Source organism: Paramormyrops kingsleyae, chromosome 14 (assembly GCF_048594095.1).
Source record: "Paramormyrops kingsleyae isolate MSU_618 chromosome 14, PKINGS_0.4, whole genome shotgun sequence".
NCBI classification, from domain to species: Eukaryota; Metazoa; Chordata; class Actinopteri; order Osteoglossiformes; family Mormyridae; genus Paramormyrops; species Paramormyrops kingsleyae.
This window is the reverse complement of record NC_132810.1, coordinates 27,322,632-27,346,672: the sequence shown is the minus strand read 5'-3', so window position 1 is coordinate 27,346,672 and position 24,041 is coordinate 27,322,632. Positions and strand designations below refer to the sequence as shown.

Genomic DNA, 24,041 nt, shown 5'->3' with positions numbered 1-24,041 from the left:
ATTGCACTTAGGAACTTGCTTTACCTCATTTCAAATAAAGGACAAGATTTGTGTAGAGTGGGGGAGAAAAGGTTTAACCCTTGTTACTGTTTAAATTATACAAATGATTGTGATCTGAACACAGCATGCCTGCAGATGCAGTATAGGACAGTATCTGATTTTTATGGGGCTAAATATATTTAATGTATACAGCCTCTCCCCTGGTTACGATGGGGTTACGTTCCGATAAACCTATTGTAAGGCGAAAATGCATTTTAATACTATTACCTATACCTATTCTAACAAACATCCTAGCCTAGCCTACCTTAAAACATTCTCAGAACACTTAAATTAGCCTACAGTTGGGCAAAATCATTAACAGTCTGTTTTATAATAAAATGTTGAATATCTCATGTAATTTGTTAAATGTACTGAAAGCAAAAAACGTTTACCCATTGTAAAGAAGAAGTATCGTAACACGGGCCATCGTAACCTGGGGAGCGCCTCTATCTGATGTCCTACCTTATTTTTTCATAGAGAGTATTTAAATGTAATGTTTTCCACAAACTCAGTCATGTGATACGCATGACTTGAAATTCATTTCACTGTATTTTAAAATGTGTGCATACCACTAGAATAAAAGTCATCAATACCCCATTTGTTCTGTGATTTTATGACTCCAGTGCCAACAGTACCAACCATTAGAACGTCTCTACAATAGGGCAGTGGTGGTCTAATGGTTTGGGAAGCACACTTGTAATCAAAAGATCATTAGTTTGAATCCCTGACCAGCAATGAACCACTGAGGTACCCCAAGTAAGGTACTGCTCCCTGGTTGGTGAATTAGCTGTCCCCTGCTATGTCATGATGTTATAAATGGGTGAAATACAGAAGACACATCTCGTTGTCATGTTTGGTGGTGTGTCAACAATGACAACTAATCCCTTTATATTTAAAGAGAAATTTTTAAACCGGAGCACCTGAAGCAGAGCTGCCCAACCCTGCTCCTAAAAATATACCACCATGTGGAAATAATACTACCCTGCAACCCCAATTTAAACCCTGATACAGATAATCAGGCCCTTCAGTTGCATCTCCATATGGCACTTTTTCACTGGCATACAGGAACTGAGTTCTACCCAAGGCATACTGCAAAGGGACACTTTACAGAGCGGTTCCAACTTGGATCGGTTTTCCACTGCAGAAGGGTCAGCTTGGTAAAGGCGTTGTCGACAGAAACTTAAAACTGAAGGGACGCTTATTTGCTCTTCAAACAGTGTATATCATGATTTACTATGTGTAAATTTCTTAATCTTTGAGAATTGCCATTGTTATGTTGGCATCAAATGTTAGCAAATTAGTGGTTACTTGCATAAATGTGCATTACAAATCCATACAACTGTTTATATAGAACTTTAAGTAGGAGGTTGCATGGAACTAGTTGACCAGGAAACTCAACCAGCAGGCCAGATTTACCCAAACCCTCCCCTATACCCCCCAGTGTTCTGCAGCACAGTGGAATAACTGATCACCATGGGGTCAAACCACTGACTTTCTGATCACAGGCACAGAGGCTCAGCCCACTGAACAGTGTGCTGCCCCCTATGATACCTACTAGAGTTTTCCCAAGGGAAAATTCAATACCTTGCATATACAGACGCTTCTCTACTTACGACTCAGATGCGTACGGCCGTTCGTAACTTGAATTGTTCGTTATTGAACATCATTTTAAGGGTATACGCAAGTACAGAGAACTATGATGCTGGGAGTATGCAAGCTGCGCTGCTGCCCGGCGGGAGTAGCGGCCAGAAGTTGTACTACCCGGAATTGGCACGCAGAAAAAAAAAAATTATGTTGCGGACAGGAAACGGGAGTCCAATTAACACAATTTGGACTTACAAACTTACAACTTACAGACTGTAAGTAGAGGAGCATCTGTGATTGAAATCTGCACTCTGTATCTTAAACAGAGTTTTTATTTTTAATTAACTTATGGATTAAAAGCAACTGAAGAATGTGTTTAGTGGAGTGAGTGCCCTCCCCAAGTACCCCAGATATGGGAAAATTGTGGGCCTGCCAGCTTTTCAAGAGGGTGTCAATATTCAGCTTTGGGAAAGGTGGTGCATTGGTGAGAGAAATCTTTGTTCAGTGAAACAGGTGGTTTAAAATCAGATAACAGTGAATTTATCATCCGATCCATCCTCCCTATTTCTCAGAAACTCTGCTGGTGATCAGCCTTTCAGTAACAAATATTTCAAATGCACAAGCAGATGCAAGGTGTTTGCAGTGCTATCACATATTCTCTAAGGAGAACTGTCCTAGGAGATTTAATTTATGAAGCATCATTGCATCATTGTAACAGATTGCTACAGAAGAGGCTGGGCACTGACTCCTCTCAGAAAATACCATGAACCCATCTGTATGGTGGATGCAGTAATTCCACCCATCACATCTCCTTGTACTCACATTTAAATGGCCCTACATTCAATTAAATTTTATTTGTACAGAATAATGCATTTTCACAGCATTACATTGTCTCAAAGAGATTTAAATTATCCCTGCCCAAAGGCCTCAGTGAGTAAGCCAGAGATAACAGTAGCATGGAAAGACTACCTAGTAGGAAGAAACTTTAGGAGGAACCAAACTCAAAGGGGCAGCAGTGGAAGCCAAATAAGTCCTGATGTATACTGTAGGATTTTGCTATAGTGCTTCGTTATATTACTGGTTGTTAGATTAAGACAGAACTACTAAGCTACTTAAACTACTAAGACAGAAATCCCAGCTTGCATGGCCTCCTGTAATCAAACAATAGTTAATTGCAGGGAACGTGCTACTGCAGGGGTGGGGAACCTGTTCCATGGAGGGCTGGTGTGGGTGCAGGGTTTTGAGATGACCTCTCAATGAGCCAATAATAAAGCAGTGGTTCTCAAGTCCAGTCCTGGGGACCCACTGTTATTGGCTGATTGAGAGGCCATCCCAAAAACCTGCACCCACACCGGCCCTCCGTGGATCAGGTTCCCCACCCCTGCCCTACTGAGACTAAAAGGCAAGGTGCTAGACCAGAGTTCTTCAAATCTGGAGTTCGATTCCAAATCCAGGCCTTGTTTACAGTTCTCCTAGGTAGTTAGTTTAATAATTACTGATTCTGATTGGTCAGAGGCTTCACACCTGACTGACAGATAAAGGAAGGCTGGAAAACCAGCAGTGCTCGGACCTCAAAGACCATGATTTGAATAACCCTGTGCTAGACTATGGAAGTCAGCAAACAATGACAGAGCAATCAAGCTGCCACAAGGTAGGATGATCACGGAAAAAAGTCTTTCATGACCATCTTCTGGTTCATGGTGTACCATCATGATTTATCCTGCATTTGATAATCTCTTCCTGTCGGAAACATGCCTCCTTTCCAATGTTGATGTCGGAGAGAATTTTGTTGTATGGGATTCCCCTGTGTCATCATTTCAACATGGCGGCTTACACAGTCAACAGTAACTCTATTTTATAATAAATATTAAAGTGTTTATTTTGTTAAATGTATTGAGTTATAAATGTAATTGCATGTGGTCGATTTATTGAATACTACATCCTAACCGCAAACAGTATCTTAGCATGGAATATCAGATTTTTACTAGACTTGTTAGTGTCTTTTGTTTGTTTGCCTCTCAAAAGAATATCACAATGGATCTACTAAAATATTACAAAGCTTTTAATGTGGTTTCACTAGTTTGTTTGTCTCTCAGAAAATTTCGTTTCAAATCTGTCAAAATATTGTAAAGCAAAAACACACAACAACAGCGTGTTCATGGAGGCAGCCATATTTGTTCCGAGATGTGTAGCTCGAACGGGGGATTGGTTGGAGGCGACATCATGCACCTCGGAATTTCCAACTTCGCTGAGATAATCGAATGCACCATTACTATACATTAATTTCCACTAGCAATTCATTGTTACGTGCCGTAAGTTCTAGGAGGAGCCCTGCCGACTCTCCGGACCTCCCTCCCTGGTCGCCATTCGCCGGCTGCATCTTGGCTCCGCCTTGCTGACCAGACCCCGCCCACGGCTCCTCCAATGCGTCGCGCGTCACTTCCTGGCTCCGGGAGCTGAAAAGCCGACAGGAAGACACCTCAGGAGCTCTGCTCGTTTTGGTTTTTGTGATTGGTTTGCGTATTGATTTGATTATATGTGTATGACTGGTTTTGGCTTCTGGACTACGACTTTCGCTTCTTCCCTCTCTGGTCCTGTTGCTCTGATTTGTTTGATTTGCTGGTTTTCTGATCTCCCGCCTGTCTTCTGACTATTCTTTTGCTCGCCCCTTTGGATACCGTGTTTCGGACTGTGTGTTGTTTGTACATGTCTTTTTGGTGCGTAAGGAGTGACTGCCATTTTGTTTTGCGACCGGGGTGTTTACTGTGTGTTTTGGATAGGGAGCCAGGTTTAGTGTTTGTCGTTTTGTTCACTTATTTTCACTTAGGGATTAGCTGAGTTTGGGACGTGCTCGTTAGTTGTTTTGCTTGTTATTTTTGGCGTGGGTCACTCCCGAAGTTCATTGCACCTCCTGTTTGTGAACGTGTTGTGAAAAATAAAAAAACCATAAAAAAAGATTCCTCCTGTGTCCCTTGTTCCCTTATTCCCTGGTTGTCTTGTCTTCCCCTCTCCCTCTCCTCTACCTTTCTGGCGGTCCCTGACCCTAGACAGGGGATCGTAACAGAAATTGGGGGCTCGTCTTCTCTTTTCTTTGCTTCCTTCTGGTGTTTGTCTGGCGGATTTTTTTTGTGGGGGGGTGGTGCTGGTTGTATTAATGGTAGTGAAGGGATTATGGCGAAATTTGATCTCATAACTTTCGCCCTCCAGCCTACGTTCGAGCAATTTGAGAAGTGCCGCAAGGACGACTTGCTAAAAATAGCGGATTTTTTTGAGGTGTGTGTCCCCGTTGAAGCGTCCAAACGGGTGATAAAGCAGGCTCTGCAGGGCGAGCTGATTATGCAGGGTATCCTACCTGAGTTGGGTGGTTCGCCGGGTGTTGCATCCACTCCCGTGCAGATGTCGGCTGCAGCGGAGGCCAGCGGCGACAATCCAGGGCTGGGGATCCGCATGGATCTCGGCGATCCTCGCTCAGCTAGGGAGGAACTGCTGCTCACCATTAAGCTGAGGGAGCTGGAGATTAAACGGCAGGAGTATCAGGCACAGCTACTCCATGTCCGGGCTGTGGAGGTGGAGGCGGAGAAGGAGGTGGCGTTACTTAGGACGAGCATGGCTGACCAAAAGCCTGTGCCCCTTCCGCGGAAGGCTCAGTCACCAGGTACGACCCCTCAGGCTGGTCTACCCGCCCGAGACTCTGTTGATGCCCAAGACGCTCCTCGCCCGTGTTCTCCTTTGAGTTCGCCAGCTCCCCACAGCATTGAAATTCGACATTCTGGATTCGATGTCAGCCGCCATGTTGGGCTTGTTCCCATTTTTCATGAGAATGAGGTAGATGCCTATTTCTCAATATTCGAGCGGATCGCTACGACCTTGAACTGGCCCAAACACCTTTGGTCGTTACTGTTACAATGTAAGCTAGTGGGGAAAGCACAAGAGGTTTGTTCAGCTCTGGCGTTAGAGCAGAGCTTGGATTATGATGTCGTGAAAGCCACTATACTGAAGGCATATGAGCTAGTCCCGGAGGCTTATCGACAGAACTTTAGAAAACTGTGTAAATCCGCCAGCCAAACCCATGTTGAGTTTGCTCGTGAGAAATCTGTGCTGTTTGATAAATGGTGTGCTGCGAGTGGTGTCTCTGACTTTGATCAGCTCAAGGAACTGTTGTTATTAGAGGAGTTTAAAAACTGTGTTCCTGATCGCGTTGTGGTGTATTTAAACTAACAAAAGGCTGTTTCGTTGTCTGAAGCTGCCACCCTTGCGGATGAGTTTGTTTTAACCCACAAGACTGTGTTTGCCCCAACTCCTCTGCCTCGTAGACTTAGTCCCCGTCCTGTGACAACTCCTCTGTCCTCTGCTGTGTCTCCCCCACCTGTGGAGAAACGTGAATGTTTTTATTGCCACGAAGTGGGTCATATTATTTCTGTTTGTCCTGCGCTACGGCGTAAGGACGCTCATGCTGCTGTAAGGAAGGTTCGTGTTACTGCTCGTCCCGAAGGGATTTCGTTGTCACCTGGTGCTGTCGAACCCGCCTTCCGACCGTTTGTGTTCCCTGGTTCTGTTTCGCTTGGTGAAGACATGGAACGACACCATGTTACTATCCTACGGGATACGGGAGCAGCACAGTCTTTCCTAGTTGAAGGAGTTATTCCCCATGACAATGCAACTTATTGTGGCACCAATGTGTTGGTGCAGGGTATAGATTTATGTGTGGCTGCGATTCCCCTGCACCAAGTATACTTGTGTACCCCTGACTTTAAGGGTTTAGTTCGTGTTGCCGTCCAACCCCAGTTGCCTGTTCGTGGGGTCACATTTATTCTAGGGAATGATATCGCGGGGGAGAGGATCGTCCCCCTCCCGGAAGTTGTCTCCGACCCTGAGATTTGTGAGAATGATGTAGCGGGGGTCCTCCCCGCTGTGTTTCCTGCCTGTGTGCTTACTCGCGCCCAGCGGCGCCGGCTCGCGGACATCGATCTAACCGATACATTTATGTCCGACTCTGCCAGCTCCTTCGACAGGTGATCTCGACTCCCTAAACCCGGTGAAACTTGCTGTGTCCCCTGAGGTTCCCTCCACTACTGACGCGTTGATCGCGGCACAGGCGGATGATCCCTCCTTGGAGCCTTGTCGTGTTTCTGCTGTGGAAAAAGGCGAGATGAAGGACCACCTTACCGCATATTTTCATCGCAACCGCGTGTTGATGCGGAAGTGGACCCCTCCAGACTCCCCTTTTGAGTGGGCTACTCTGTTTCAGGTGGTAGTCCCACAGTTGTACCGTGACTATGTGTTGTCCCTCGCTCACGATCACCCGTGTTCGGGTCACCTTGGGATCAGGAAAACGTTAACCCGTCTCCTGACTCATTTCTTTTGGCCCGGTGTCAATTCTGATGTAAAACGTCACTGTAAATCTTGTCATGTTTGCCAGGTAGTGCGTAAGCCTAACCAGACCATCGCCCCGGCTCCACTACGTCCAATACCAGCGATCGGTGAGCCCTTTGAGCACGTGCTTATCGATTGCGTGGGCCCATTACCAAAAACTCGTTCGGGGAACATGTACTTGTTCACCCTCATGTGTGCCGCTACTCGGTTCCCGGAAGCCATCCCTGTCCGTAGCCTCCGGACCCCTGTTATAGTAAAACATTTGATTAAGTTTTTCACTACTTTCGGGCTTCCTAAAAATGTGCAGTCAGACCAGGGTACCAACTTCACGTCGAAGTTATTTGCTCATGTCGTTCGAGAATTGGGGGTGCGTCATATAGTTTCCAGCGCCTATCACCCTGAGAGCCAAGGGGCGTTGGAGCGATTTCACCAATCGTTTAAAAATATGCTGCGTACTTACTGTCTGGACGCAGGCAGGGAGTGGGATGAGGGAGTGCCCCTTCTCCTTTTCGCCATACGTGATGCAGTACAGGAATCCACCGGATTCAGTCCTGCAGAGCTGGTGTTCGGTCACACTGCTCGAGGTCCCCTGAAAATCTTACAGGAGAAGTGGTTATCCCCAGGTGCGTCACCCCCATCGGAAAACGTGTCCAAATTCATTACCTCCCTTCGTGACAGAATGTCTACTGTTAGGGAACTAGCCCGTCGGTCTCTTGGAGCCGCGCAGGAAAAGATGAAAGGAAGGTTCGATAAGTCCGCAAGGACCCGGTGCTTTCAACCAGGGGACCGTGTTTTAGTCCTTCTGCCGCTGCCCGGATCCTCCCTGTGCGCCCGTTTTTCGGGTCCATATGTTATACGGGAAAAACTTAGCCCCACTAATTATGTGTTGGAGACTCCTAACCGCAGGAGGAAAACTCGTGTATGCCATATAAATATGTTAAAACCTTACCTTGATCGCTCGGACTCCGTCCCCTCGCCCGTCTCTGCTCCGGTCTCCACTCCCGTAGGCGTCGTGGCCCTTAGCCAGTACTCCCCGGAGAATGACGATTTACACCTCGGTAGGAACTGCCTTCCCTGTGCTCGCCTCCCTAACTCAGAGGCTCTGAAAAACCTCCCGTCCCGTCTCAGCCATTTGCCTCGGTCCGCCCAAACTGACGTTGCGTCTTTAGTAGGACGCTTCCGGTCCCTGTTCGCTGATGTCCCCTCGCGTACCCCTGTTATCGAACATGACATTGATGTTGGTGATCACGCTCCCATTAAGCAGCATCCCTATCGGGTCAACCCTCAGAAAAGGGCGCTGTTGTCTCAAGAGACCACTTACCTGGTTGAGACCGGTCTCGCTATCCCCAGTAATAGTCCCTGGTGTTCCCCGTGCCTGCTGGTTCCCAAGCCTGATGGCACCTTCCGTTTCTGCACGGATTACCGGAGAGTTAATGCCGTGACTCGACCAGATGCATACCCTCTTCCTCGCATGGAGGACTGTGTTGATCGCATCGGTTCTGCAAAATATGTAACTAAGTTAGACTTGCTAAATGGCTATTGGCAGGTTCCCCTAACGCCCCGTGCTTCAGAGATCTCTGCATTTGTTACCCCTGACACCTTCCTCCAGTACACCGTGATGGCTTTCGGTCTACGTAATGCCCCGGCTACATTTCAGCGGTTGATGAATAAAGTGCTTGGTGACATCCCTCACTGCGAGGCTTATCTAGATGATGTTGTTATTTATTCGGACTTGTGGGAGCAGCATGTGACGTCAGTAAAAGTACGGAAGCTATATGGGTAAAATTAGATGCTACAAACTCATATAGCCTAATTGTCGGTGTTTGTTACAGAGCACCCAATGTAGCTGCTGAGGAAAGCAGATTGTTATACAGTGATATTAGGATTATGAGCAATAAAAATGATGTGGTAGTTACGGGTGATTTTAATCTACCAGGGATGCAGTGGGACATTGTTGCTGGCTCTTCTGAAAATGAACTTGAGATGGTGGAATTAGTACAGGATTGTTTTTTTACTCAGTTTGTTAACACCCCTACCAGGGGAGATGCCATTCTTGATCTTGTTTTGTCTAATAACCAGGACAGGATTGGTAAATTAGACGTTTTAGAACCACTTGACAGTAGCGATCATAACATGGTTAAATTTGAGGTTAAGTTTAGTGCCCGAAGAGTGCCTGAAGTCCAAATCAAAAATATATAATGTTAGGAAGGCTAACTTCAATTGTATGAGATTAAAACTAGAAACTGTGAACTGGATGGAGTTAAATAACAAAACTGTTGAATTTTTAAAAAGCACATTATTGCAAGTGCAAGAGGACTTCATACCTGTTTCCAGCAAGAATAAATCTAGGAAATTGCAACCTAGGTGGTTTAATAGGGAAATAAAGTATAAAGTAAGGAGGAAAAGGGCTTTGTTCCAGAGATGGAAAATAACTGATGATGACATAATAAAGCAAGAGTATCTAAATCTACAGGCTGAATTTAAAAATGACATTAGACGAGCTAAAAGGAATGTCGAAAAGAAGATCGCATTGGAGGCTAAGGATGACGTTAAAAGTTTCTTCCAGTATTTTAACTCTAAAAGAGCTCTAAAAGCTGAAATTACTAATCTGCAGGATAGTAAGGGTCTTATAATTGAAAACGACATTGACGTAGTAAATGAGTTCAATGATAGTTTTGCACGGGTATTCACTGTTGAGGACACTAGTAACTTACCAGTTATTATTACTAATCCAACATCGTCTATAACTAATATATATGTAACTGAAGCTGATGTTTTGCAAAGCCTAGCTAAGCTCAAAATAAATAAATCACAGGGCCCTGATGGCATCTTACCTATAGTGTTAAAAGAGATGAGGGATATTATTTGCCGACCCTTAACATTACCGTTTCAAAAATCCTTATCTGAAGGTGTGGTACCTTCTGATTGGAAGCATGCCAACATAACGCCCATTTTCAAAAAAGGGGATAGAAGTAATTTGTCAAACTATAGGCCAATCAGTCTAACTTGTATAACTGGTAAAGTTATGGAGGCTATAATCAAAGAGAAAATGGTAGATTACCTGGACTCAAATAACATTTTGAGGGATAGCCAGCATGGATTTAGGAGAGGTAGATCCTGTTTAACAAATCTGTTGGAGTTTTTTGAGGAAGCTACTCAGGAAGTTGATGATAAGAAGGCCTATGATGTCATCTACTTAGATTTCCAAAAGGCTTTTGATGATGTTCCCCACAAGAGGCTCTCACTTAAACTCAAAGCGACAGGTATTTTAGGAACTGTAGCGACCTGGATTGATAACTGGTTAACGGATAGGAAGCAGCGAGTAGTTATAAGAGGCTCAATGTCACAGTGGGCCTGCGTTCATAGTGGGGTACCGCAGGGTTCAATTTTAGGACCACTTTTGTTCCTAATTTACACAAATGATATAGACACCAATATATACAGTAAACTGGTGAAATTTGCAGATGACACCAAGGTGGGTGGTGTAGCAGATACTCAACTAGCGGCTCAGCAGCTACAGCGGGATCTTAATTTAATTAGTGACTGGGCTGACACCTGGCAGATGGAATTTAACATAGACAAATGTAAGGTACTCCATGTAGGGAGCAGAAATATAAAGTACAGGTATTTTATGGGACCTACTGAAATAAAGGTAGCTGATTATGAGAAAGACCTTGGTGTGTATGTTGATGCTTCCATGTCTCATTCTCGCCAGTGCGGGGAAGCAATAAAAAAGGCCAATAGGATGTTGGGGTATATCTCCAGGTGTGTGGAGTTTAAGTCAAGGGAGGTAATGCTAAGATTATACAATTCCTTGGTGAGACCTCACCTAGAATATTGTGTACAGGTTTGGTCACCATATCGTAAAAAGGACATAGCGGCCTTAGAAAAGGTGCAGCGTAGGGCCACAAGAATGATTCCTGGTCTTAGAGGAATGTCATACGAGGAAAGGTTATTTGAGCTAAATCTGTTCAGCCTCAAGCAAAGGAGACTGAGGGGGGACATGATCCAGGTCTATAAGATTCTAACAGGTTTGGATGCTGTTCAACCGAATAGTTACTTCAGCATTAGTTCAAATACAAGAACTCGTGGCCATAGGTGGAAATTAGCGGGAGAACATTTCAAACTGGATTTAAGGAAGCACTTCTTTACACAGCGTGTAGTCAGAGTATGGAATAGTCTTCCTGATAACGTAGTGCAAGCTGAATCCTTGGGTTCCTTTAAATCAGAGCTAGATAAGATTTTAACAACTCTGAGCTATTAGTTAAGTTCTCCCCAAGCGAGCTCGATGGGCCGAATGGCCTCCTCTCGTTTGTATAGTTCTTATGTTCTTATGTTGAAGGCTCATTGATATGGAACTCCAAAGTGTTCAAAAGTATTATGAAATATATGAGAATGAAATTTAGGTATAATGGTGCAGTGCGTCTCCTATGCAATAGCTGGCAGTATACAGCTCAAAATAAGTTGCAGCACCGACAAATGTAAAACACTGGGCGCGAATAACGTTACAGGTGTGACGTTTGTGAAGGACATGGCTGCAGAAAACAAGTCAATTTCTGAGTTACTAAAAGAAGTTGCTAACCGCTTAGATTGTACGTCTTCGCCTCAGCCTGAGAGAGTGTTGCAGGAGCAGCGTACTGGTGATGAAGCTGTTCCTGGTCCAAGTTCACATCACAACAGCACAGCGTTAACGTTACCAAATGCTATCACAGCTAGCTCCACTCCTCGGAACGCTGTTCAGGGTAAGTAACCTTATGTTATTTCTGCTTGGTTAGTCTCTCTGTCTGCTCAAAACGAGCTTTTTAATCAGTTCGGTCAGCCGTTTTTATCATAGCAAAAAAATTCGGCAGGTGGAGAACATAATTGTCTTCTGGGTTGTTAGCCATTTGGACGACCAACGTATTGCTCTGTGTAACATAAGAACATAAGAACATAAGAAATTTACAAACGAGAGGAGGCCATTCGGCCCATCAAGCTCGTTTGGGGAGAACTTAGCTAATAGCTCAGAGTTGTTAAAATCTTATCTAGCTCTGATTTAAAGGAACCCATGGTTTTAGCTTCCACTACAATAGCAGGAAGACTATTCCATACTCTGACTTCATGCTGTGTAAAGAAGTGCTTCCTCAAATTTGTTTTAAAATGTTCTCCCGCTAATTTCCACTTATGGCCACGAGTTCTAGTATTTAGACTAATATTGAAATAGTCATTTGGCTGAACAGCATCCAGACCCGTTAGAATCTTATAGACCTGAATCATATCCCCCCTTAGTCTCCTTTGCTCAAGGCTGAACAGATTCAGTTCCGCTAACCTCTCCTCGTAAGACATTCCTCTAAGACCAGGAATCATTCTCGTAGCTCTTCGTTGCACCTTTTCTAAGGCAGCAATGTCCTTCTTGAGGTATGGTGACCAAACCTGCACACAGTATTCTAGGTGGGGTCTTACCAAGGAATTATATAAGTGTAACATCACCTCCCTTGACTTAAACTCCACACATCTAGAGATATAACCCAACATTCTGTTCGCCTTTTTTATTGCTTCCCCACATTGGCGAGAGTGGGACATGGAAGCATCAACATACATACCGAGATCTTTCTCGTAATCAGCTACCTTTATTTCAGTGGAACCCATAAAATATCTGTACTGTATATTTCTGCTCCCTGCATGGATTACCTTACATTTATCTGTGTTAAATTTCATCTGCCAAGTATCAGCCCATTCGCTAATTAAATCCAGATCCCGTTGAAGCCTCTCTGCTGCTAGCATTCGTCTATCATTTTCACGTTGTTGTAGGTAGTAGTAGGTGTGTGTGTAAACGGCACGCCACGCCGTTTACACACACACCTTCTTCTGCTTAAATGATCATATGTCAGACACAGTGCCAGCCAAAGCAGTCAGATTTAATCTAGCAGCAGCTGGACTTGGGGAAAAACGGATTACATTCCAAGGTGATGATACATGTCATATGTAAAGATTTAGTTTAACTATTTTTTACTGTTAATGTGTACCTTTATTGTAGTAATGTACAGTAAGGACTGTGTTTTACAGGAAGTAATGATGATCCAGAAATGGTAAAGGCGAAGATTGAGGATACCTTCCCTCAGCTAAAAGACACAGGAGGGTTTGAACTGCTGAGAATCTTTGGTACAACACGAAGCCATAAATCTCAAGCCCAGACACTGGATACACAGTGGAATATCTCCGCACCCATTGAGTGGAATTGGACAAGCATTGATCTATATAAGGCCACTGCAGAAAAGTGTTGCTTTGGACGACGTGAGTAATGACTTGATTCAGAATTTATTTGCATGTAATAATAAAGTAGTTCAAATGGCTAGCTCAGATCAACTATGTGTCACATCACTTTAGCTGTTAGGTGGTTAGAAGCATGACTGCATATGAGTAATAATGTTTCTGAATGTATATAAGCAATTGTTATAAGAGGTTTCCGTATCATAGCTTAGGAGGTGAAATGTCAGTTTGTGTGCACAATTTGTTTCTGCTGCCCTCATGTTGGCAAATCACATTGCAGAACTGTCAAAATTATAATTTTTTTTTATCACATTATACACCAGATGTATATTATGTTATCTTTTCCATATTGTTTGTATACCCTGATAAAGACAATGAGCTAAAATGCATTGGTCTTACAATAATGCCGTTCTGCAGTCTGCAAGATTTGATTTGATTTCTGGAGATTTGATTCTTTCAGTTTTTCACTCATCCATTCACCTTGATAGTAGGTGAAATGTATGCTTTGTTCCTCACTGTCTGCAGAGCCTGACAACTCTCCAGCAACAAGGACCACTCACAAAATGCCTGAATTGTGACACTAACATTCCTTTAAATAAAATGAAAAACCACATCACTGAATGCACAAGGTAGGAAAAATCATTGAATTTTTCTATATTTTTGTATATACAGTATAGAAAGTAAATCCACTTCATATATTAGTGATGGATGCTGAAATCTCTGCTAATTCCTCTCACAGTTCATTGAGTGGTGCTCAGCCTCAGTCTATTACCCGTAGTTCCACAGCAGAGGTCCCATCCTGTAACAATAGTGATGCCATGAAGCTGTCCAGCGGGGTAGAGGAACCAGATGTTATCATATTGGACTCCACCATAGTCTCAGCAAGAGGAGAGCAATCGTCAGGTGAAATGGTAGTGCAGGAAGATGCAGCATCTCATCAAGATGAAGAAAAGTCACTTGTAGGGGAAAAACCAGGTAGTCCATAGCACAGGAATAAAGTTAGGAAAATACCAGACAAATGGCAATGAATTACATATTCAACTAGGATTAAATCTATTTCGCTTGATTTATGTGATCCATGCAAATGGGTGTCTTTCAGAGTGGAAATGTGAACAACCCACATGGAAAGAACCTATATGAGGATATATGCGCATATATGAAACCTATATGCAGTATATATGCATATATATGATAATATATATGCTGCATATATGTGTATATATGCCACATATAGGCAAATTTGAGGTGCATATATGTGCATATACAGGCCATATAGGTCTCCTGTATTGCTTCTTTATATCCACATATAAGCCCTATATGTACATACAAGATATGTCTCCTATATAGCTCATGGCAGGATCTGGTCATTATAGCTCATATCTCACTTTGGCAACTGTCATACATGATGCCTAGCTCATATTTTCTATTATCAAGGCAATAACTAAGAACTAACTAAAAAAAAAACTTATGTGCGAACACGTGAAATTGGTATCACATGTAATTGGCATGTTATGGAATTTAACTATGGCAAATAAGTGAGAGGAGATGGAAAGCTATGATGTCTACACGTTTTCCTGAAACATTTACAAGGTCAATTCTTTCTTGTATGAAAATAGTGGAAAAGAAGGAAATGTATATCAAAATGGTTTGTCATTTTTTTTATTTTGTCAATCAAGTCTTTTTTCCAATTTCAAGTCACTTCCAGATTCACATTACAGCTCATACACATCCACACATTCACTGTTACATCCACCAAATGTAATGCAAAATGCAATATTTTCCGTATTGTCTTAAAGCAGTTTCTAGATGAATATGGCTGAAAGGTCATTACAGTCTAAACGTAGCAAGAAAAAAAAATTAAAAAATCCACAGAACATACACTCACCTAAAGGATTATTAGGAACACCATACTAATACGGTGTTTTGACCCCCTTTCGCCTTCAGAACTGCCTTAATTCTACGTGGCATTGATTCAACAAGGTGCTGAAAACATTCTTTAGAAATGTTGGCCCATATTGATAGGATAGCATCTTGCAGTTGATGGAGATTTGTGGGATGCACATCCAGGGCACGAAGCTCCCGTTCCACCACATCCCAGAGATGCTCTATTGGGTTGAGATCTGGTGACTGTGGGGGCCATTTTAGTATAGTGAACTCATTGTCATGTTCAAGAAACCAATTTGAAATGATTCGAGCTTTGTGACATGGTGCATTATCCTGCTGGAAGTAGCCATCAGAGGATGGGTACATGGTGGTCATAAAGGGATGGACATGGTCAGAAACAATGCTCAGGTAGGCCATGGCATTTAAACGATGCCCAATTGGCACTAAGGGGCCTAAAGTGTGGCAAGAAAACATCCCCCACACCATTACACCACCACCACCAGCCTGCACAGTGGTAACAAGGCATGATGGATCCATGTTCTCATTCTGTTTACGCCAAATTCTGACTCTACCATTTGAATGTCTCAACAGAAATCGAGACTCATCAGACCAGGCAACATTTTTCCAGTCTTCAACTGTCCAATTTTGGTGAGCTCGTGCAAATTGTAGCCTCTTTTTCCTATTTGTAGTGGAGATGAGTGGTACCCGGTGGGGTCTTCTGCTGTTGTAGCCCATCCGCCTCAAGGTTGTGCGTGTTGTGGCTTCACAAATGCTTTGCTGTATACCTCGGTTGTAACGAGTGGTTATTTCAGTCAAAGTTGCTCTTCTATCAGCTTGAATCAATCGGCCCATTCTCCTCTGACCTCTAGCATCAACAAGGCATTTTCGCCCACAGGACTGCCGCATACTGGATGTTTTTCCCTTTGCACACCATTCTTTGTAAACCCTAGAAATGGTTGTGCGTGAAAATCCCAGTAACTGAGCAGATTGTGAAATACTCAGACCGGCCCGTCTGGCACCAACGAGCATGCCACGCTCAAAATTGCTTAAATCACCTTTCTTTCCCATTCTGACATTCAGTTTGGAGTTCAGGAGATTGTCTTGACCAGGACCACACCCCTAAATGCATTGAAGCAACTGCCATGTGATTGGTTGATTAGATAATTGCATTAATGAGAAATTGAACAGGTGTTCCTAATAATCCTTTAGGTGAGTGTATATAGCGTATTTAACTTTTACTTGATTTAATTAACATATAGTTAGTATAATAAAATGCTAAGTACAATAAAATGCCAGATTGAGTTGCGTTAAAACTAAACTTTTTAAAGTATCCGATAGAGTCAGAGATAACAACCTTAGAAATTAAACTTTTAAAATAACCAAATTAACAATTACTTACCCAAGAATAACTTCCTACTGAATCACGTTTAACTAAAATAAAGCGAAGTTGCTCTTCGGAGGCCGAAAAACCACAAAAATCCACGTCGTATACTTACTTTTTTTAGTTTTTGTCAATCTTTAAAAATATAGCTCCTATTTCGTGTTAAATCTATTTGTACAATCAATCGCACAACAACTCTCCCATTTTACATGTGTTTTTTTGCTGCATTCGAATCGAACACTGCCCCTCATTCTTTTTTGCTGCTCAGTGGGTGTACATCAGGGGTCTCCAACTCCGGTCCTGGAGAGCTACTATCCAGTCGGTTTTCAATCCTACCTGGCTTCTGATGAGCCACACCTGTTCTCAGGTAAATACCAGGGCCAGGTGTGGCTCATCAGAAGCCAAGTAGGATATAAAACTTACTGGATAGTAGCTCTCCAGGACTGGAGTTGGAGACCCCTGGAGTACAGTGACTTCCGCCTGCTGTGATGTCATGCACATACCCTTTGCAGCACGAGTTGTGTAATGGTGCGTTAGTTTTTCTCTCGGAACTCGGAAATTCCGAGTTGAGTGATATCACGTCCGACAATCTCCCGTTCGAGCTACCCACATCTCGGAACAAACATGGCTGCCTCCATGAACATGTTGCTGTGTGTTGTTGCTTTATATTTTAGCAGATTTGGAGTTTTCCAAATGGAGAAATGGAGTTTTCTCCAAGAGACAAACAAGAAACACGAACTAGCATTAAAAGCTTTATAAAATATTTTAATACATTCATAGCGATATTCTTTTTTCGAACGGTAAACAAACTACAAACAAACCAAGTCGCCATGTTGAAATTACGTTACATCGGCAACTCGGACAACAAAATCTTGTCCGACTTCAATGTCATAAAAGGGGCGTGTTTCCGACGGGAAGTAACGTTTTTCGTGACGTTTTCATCCGAGTTCCGACTTGAAGAGAAATAATCGAACGCACCATAAGATAAGATGTGACGATCTGGGAGTATTTTACGCTTTTAACAGAAACCAGTAGCAGAGCGATTTGCAATCTTTGTAAAATAAAGTTTTGAGAGGTGGGAATAGCGTTTAATGGACAATTCCACTTAACAATGCGCACGTAACTGTGTGAGACAAAAAAAGCAAAGGATGATCTGGGAGTCGCTAACCTGGACCTCTTGCAAACTCGCTGCAGCTTGTGATACAACAGGGGCTGCCATCGCAACAAAGTGTAACTGAGCTGATGCCAATGGGAGAAAAATCGTTTTAAAATTTTAAGCATTTCACACTTGTGTATACTTGCTTTGTAGATATTCATATTGAACTGCAAATGCCTCAAAAATGCTTAAAACAAGACGTACAAACGAGGTGGAAGAGTACGTTATGTATGTTTATAGTAGCCTAATTAAATATTTTTTGTCATACATTTTTTCCATCTGTATTTACTACCTTAAAAAATGTATATATAAAGTATAACAAAGTAAAAAGAGCTCTTGTATCGGAATCTGTATTGGTATCGGCAGTTGTGCATCGGAATCAGATTGGAACTGAAAATCATCAATCATCCTACAAAAAACCCTCTCAAAGCAGGCTACTGCTGGAGTGGGAAAAAAAGTGGAAAATGTCCTCCCGGCCCGACTGGCGACTGAGCAAAGCTCAGGAGTAACTGTCCTTAATGTTGTCCGAGTTAACATTATCGATATTAGATATTACCCCCGCGGGTGTTTGTAGCGAAGGTACGTGGACAGAAATGCCGCGCACGCAACACCTGCAGTTACATAAGAACATAAGAAATTTACAAACGAGAGGAGGCCATTCGGCCCATCAAGCTCGTTTGGGGAGAACTTAACTAATAGCTCAGAGTTGTTAAAATCTTATCTAGCTCTGATTTAAAGGAACCCATGGTTTTAGCTTCCGCTACACTAGCAGGAAGACTATTCCATACTCTAACTACACGCTGTGTAAAGAAGTGCTTCCTCAAATTTGTTTTAAAATGTTCTCCCGCTAATTTCCACTTATGGCCACGAGTTCTAGTATTTAGACTAATATTGAAATAGTCATTTGGCTCAACAGCATCCAGACCCGTTAGAATCTTATAGACCTGAATCATATCCCCCCTTAGTCTCCTTTGCTCAAGGCTGAACAGATTCAGTTCCGCTAACCTCTCCTCATAAGACATTCCTCTAAGACCAGGAATCATTCTCGTAGCTCTTTGTTGCACCTTTTCTAAGGCAGCAATGTCCTTCTTGAGGTATGGTGACCAAACCTGCACACAGTATTCTAGGTGGAATTATATAAGTGTAACATCACCTCCCTTGACTTAAACTCCACACACCTAGAGATATAACCCAACATTCTGTTGGCCTTTTTTATTGCTTCCCCACACTGGCGAGAGTGGGACATGGAAGCATCAACATACACACCGAGATCTTTCTCGTAATCAGCTACCTTTATTTCAGTGGAACCCATAAAATATCTGTACTTTATATTTCTGCTCCCTGCATGGATTACCTTATATTTATCTTGTTAAATTTCATCTGCCAAGTATCAGCCCATTCGCTAATTAAATCCAGATCCTGTTGAAGCCTCTCTGCTGCTAGATCAGTATCTGCTACACCGCCCACCTTGGTGTCATCTGCAAATTTAACCAGTTTACTGTATGTATTTGTGTCAATATCATTAATGTAAATTAGGAACAATAGTGGTCTAAAATTGAACCCTGCGGTACCCCACTATGAACGGAGGCCCACTGTGACATAGTGCCTCTAATAACGACTCGCTGCTTCCTGTCAGTTAGCCAATTTTCGATCCAAGCTGCCACAGTTCCTAAAATCCCTGCAGCTTTAAGCTTTAGCAAGAGCCGTTTGTGGGGGACAACATCAAAGGCCTTCTGGAAATCTAAGTAAATCACATCATAGGCCTTTTTGTGATCAATTTCACTTGTAGCTTCCTCAAAGAACTCAAGTAGATTCGTTAAGCAGGATCTACCTCTCCTAAATCCATGTTGGCTATTCTTTATAATTCATACCATTAAAGTTAGCCTTCCTAACATTGTATACTTTTAATTTGCTCTTCGGACACTAAAATTAACCTCGAATTTAACCATGTTATGATCACTACTGTACCATGGGTCTAAAACCTCTAATTTTCCAATCCTATCCTAGTTATTAGAGAAAACAAGATCAAGAAGGGCTTCTCCCCTGGTAGGAGTATTAACAAACTGAGTAAAAAAACAATCCTGTACTAATTCCACCATCTCAAGTTCATTTACAGAAGAGCCAGAGACTGTGTCCCACTGTATCCCAGGTAAATTAAAATCACCCATAACCATTATTATTACTCATAATCCTGATATCATCATATAACATTCTGCTTTCCTCTACAGCTACATTAGGTGCTCTATAACAAACCCCGACAATTAGGCCATTTGAATCTTTAGCATCAAGTGTTATCCATACAGAATTTTTATTTTTATCAGTGAGCTCCCTTGCCTGCAAGTTGTTGGTAACACTGCGCTGTTTATTAATAAATACAGACAAGCACTCATGCTGATCAAAAAAAAAATGTAACAACCACCCACATAACCGTACTGGTACACAAACACTCAAATATACTTCCAAATAATTCCAATCAACCGCTTCAACAGGCGCACAATACAACACAAGTGCACACAGCGTCTACACCACTCCCTCACAGTGCAGCAATCCAAGCAGCCTCTCGTTGTTTGACCGGAGAAAATCCCAAACACAAAATTGACAAAATTTTGTCATCTTGCCTGGCCTTGTGTTCTCAGCATCAAGTCATCCTGTAATCCATAGGCATCTCTCTCTTTCTTTGTAAAGGATATCTGTAGGAACTCCTTTGCAGTATCTGCTGTGAATGCAATGGGATGCAGTCTGAATTTCACTGAAATGCTTAAAAGGTCTGGATTGGGGTTTGGACCTATCAATAAGCAGTTTTTCAAAGATGGACAACTCTCAGTTTAATTGTTTTGTCTTCTTTGATAACAGCATGATGGGGCAAGTAATATTTCAGTTCAATTGAATTTTATTTGAAGAGTGCATTTTCCCTATATCACATTGTCTCAAAGCACTTTACATTATTCCTGCCCAAGCCCCCAGTGAGCAAATCAGAAGTGGCAGTGGCAAGGAAAAACTCTCAAGGAAAAAGTCCAAAGCAACCCATTTAATAAGGGTAATCCAGCAAAATCCAAAAGGGAAGTTCACAGTAAAATTCAGTCCATGAGAAATCTGCAAAGAATTAAGAAAAGATGGTGGAATTAAGTGGTGGCATTTTTTCAGCGATGACTAAAATAACCTGTTCATCTTCTGTCTCATGCCTTGTCATGGGTATGTCATGTCATGGGTATTTTTTAAAACGGTGTTTTTCCTCCGTTTTAAAAAAAATCCCTGTCCACACGAACATTGTCTTCTAAAATATTTCCGTCCACATGACACCGCTAAAATGCGCTGTCAAGAGCATGCCAAACCAACAGGCGGCATTATAACTCTAACCGTACTGCCATGTTAGCCAATCAGAAGCCTAATTGCCAGTCCTGTTGAAAACTATGCCGCACATTCCGACGCCTGTGTTGATCAATATAATGCGAGAGTGACTCAACATTTATCTGTACACGTGTAAGAAGTCCTGTCAGCAAGGTTAGCACAAACACTATTTCGGCTAAGTCCGCCATTGCTCAAACTCGCCTAATGTATACAGCAAACAGCACACGCTCTGACGTTAAACAAAGTGGACAACGGCGCACAATCTGACATTTTGAGCCAAAAACTCTTTTTCCCTGTCTACATGTCGATGCTGAAAATGGAGTTTCTTAAAATCTTCACCCTGGGTGGAGTTTAGCAAAAGCTCAGTTTTCAGTGACCTAAAACGCCGTTTACGTGTGGACAAAAGCCCAAGACATATAGAAAAAGGTACGTTTTAAAAAATACCCATGTACGTGTGGACAAGGCATCAGACTTGTGAAATTTTTGCATCTCTTGGTGTCCTTTTTGGTATGCTTTGAGCCCTTTCTTGAACAGAGAGCTCCATCTAGTGGGGTCAGAAAACAGGGTAAATTTGTTTCAGAAGTGTCATTTTGGCTATCACTACTGTTTGGCAAGTGTTTGTCATGTTCTGACGATGAAGAAAAGTTGATAACTATGCTTCTTCGGTTTTAACTCAGGAGTAAAAATTAGCCTTTATACTAGAAGTAAATACAGTGGTACCTCGGTTCTTGAACTCACTAGAACTCGAACAAACCAGTTTGACCTAGAACTCGATCAGAATATCAGATGTCGAACCGTGAACGCTGACCTAATATAAATTGTATGCGCCAGGAAATGAGTCATACTACAATGCAATTCTTACTTGAATGCCTTCTTCACAGACTGGACGATTAACTAAATAAAGCAGCGCAACATTACAGTAACTAACAATAAATAAACCACTAACTTATGTGTACTATTAGAGCATTTATGTCATTTATTAAAACTTTATTTTACCAGGTAAATTAACTGAAAACCAGTTCTCACTGCTTTACGTGATATTCGGGAGAAATAGCAGATTACGCATCGGAAGAGCCTGGGATAAAAATGTCATGCCTGTAACTAAACTCTTCAGCCAATAAGGGCAAAGGTGTGTTATCACGGAGGCGGTTCCAGTTTGTGCAGCCGGGTGAGAGGTCTCAATGCATCTAACCATAATGCATTGCGTCAGGATCAGAATGCGTTGCTTTAAGCCAGCGCTGTAAGCAAGTCGAACGCACCCAATGACCGGACTGGGGAAACAAACTGAAACGCGGACTTAATACAGAGGACTAATGACAACAACCAGAAACAGCTGATCACATGGGGATCCCACACGAGGTTAACGAGGGGGCGTGGCACACGGAAGGAGCAGACGATCGGGGCAGGACAGGGGTAATGTTGGGATAAGATCTTTATCATTTTGGAAGCCATTAATAAAAAAATGCTCTTCTTGTTTTATCCTGTTCATTTTGTGTTTAAATGCTAAAAAAAAAATAATAACTTTTTCAGTGTAATTTTGGGGGGCCGGGAATTAATTAACTGGTTTTCCATTATTTGTTCTAGAATTCGATCAGAACTCGAACTTTTTAGGATTCGATCCGGAGTCCGGAACAGATTAAGTTCGAGAACCGAGGTACCACTGTAATGATTTGACATTTATCGTGATAATCGATATCAATCAATGTGAATTTTTTTAGAGTGATAACATTTTGCCCATATCGCCAAAATTTTTGTCTGATACATTCTGCACAAGATTGATATTCACCCAGTTAAAAAATACTACTTTTGACAAGCAAATCACCTGAGTGTAAGGCTGCATGATTTGGGGAAAAATATGAATCAAATTTTTTTTTCAGAATCAGTATTTAGATTTTCTCTCTTGATTCTTGAGCAATATATTTCTCTTTATTATTTTGCATTACAAACAGCCAGTGCCAGAAACAATATCCTTATGAACTAATTATAGGGCTTTCTAACCTTCTGATAACCACATTGTGCAAAAATTGCATGGAACTCATCAACTGGGAGACTTGATTGGCAGGACAGATTTACCCAACCCCTCCCCCAAACTCTGTTGTGCAGCACAGGAGAATACTGGCCACACTAGATTTTTCCCAAGGGATTAATCAATTAATACCTTACATATTACTGAGGGCTGCACTCTCAGTCTTATTCCTTTCTGTAGTCTTAAAGTCTTACGTAGTTGGACTCAAAGGCGTAGGTTTGGTATCAACATTGGTAGGGACCAAATTAGCTCTGCACCCCTTGCCTCCTAACGATCTGTAAAATACTTTTAGAGTTACTGACTTCCCAAGACTAATTGTCTTCTACAGTTGTCTTTTCCTTCTTTTGCTGCCACAGAGTGCTGCTGCTGCACAACTGGGGAAATTTGTCTCTAAATGAAACCAGGTGTGGGGCTCAACCAAATAATATTTTTGTGAGACATTAGTAAGATTTATATAATACTTTTTACTTATCAAAATCACAGTTAAATGTCTTCTGCTTTCACCCTTCCCTTTGATGCCACTATGAAGCGCTGCTTCAGTTTTTGGGCGATGCGTCTCAAAATTCAATCACTTCCAGGTCGTGACCCATACAATGCCTCCACAAAGTTTGAAAAAGATTCATAAAAAACTTTTTGAGTTATTGTTTTAACAAGAAAGTGTCTATGACAGTGGTGGACCAGTCCCAAATCTATATGTATTCCTCATCCGGAGAATACAGTTGTTTCTAGCTTTGACTTTTTTTCATATGAGCCCCATAGAAATAATACAGGTTTGTATTTGTACTTTATGCATCCATTTTACTCTAGAAACATCTTTCAAGCTGTAGTCAAAAATGAAATTGTATTACATATTGGCATTTTCAAAGTTAACAAAGAGAACAGACTTTTATAGAAATTTCTATTTATAGAAATTATTTAAAAGTTTTTAGGAAATACAGCAGTGTGAAGTGGTTTATTGAAATGCCAGCCACTGATTAAAATTTCAAAGGTGCTATATTTCA

At 42.1% G+C, this 24,041-nt stretch overlaps 1 protein-coding gene across 4 annotated transcripts in view; it reads right to left on the bottom strand.

Annotated features, from left to right (window-relative positions):
- The window catches only part of traf3 (TNF receptor-associated factor 3), a 101,060-nt gene that overhangs the window by 10,772 nt on the left and 66,247 nt on the right, over positions 1–24,041 (bottom strand). Inside the window, exons 11-13 of one of the 4 annotated variants that reach the window (XR_011982474.1) lie at positions 7,946–8,406; positions 4,976–7,593; positions 2,952–4,079 (exon numbers count right to left, since the gene is read on the bottom strand). The gene's annotated coding sequence lies outside the window, so the exon portion shown is untranslated. Of the gene's footprint in view, positions 1–2,950; positions 4,080–4,975; positions 8,407–24,041 lie in introns of those variants that run through there. The other 3 variants (XR_011982476.1, XR_011982475.1, XR_011982473.1) reach the window with 3 other exon arrangements.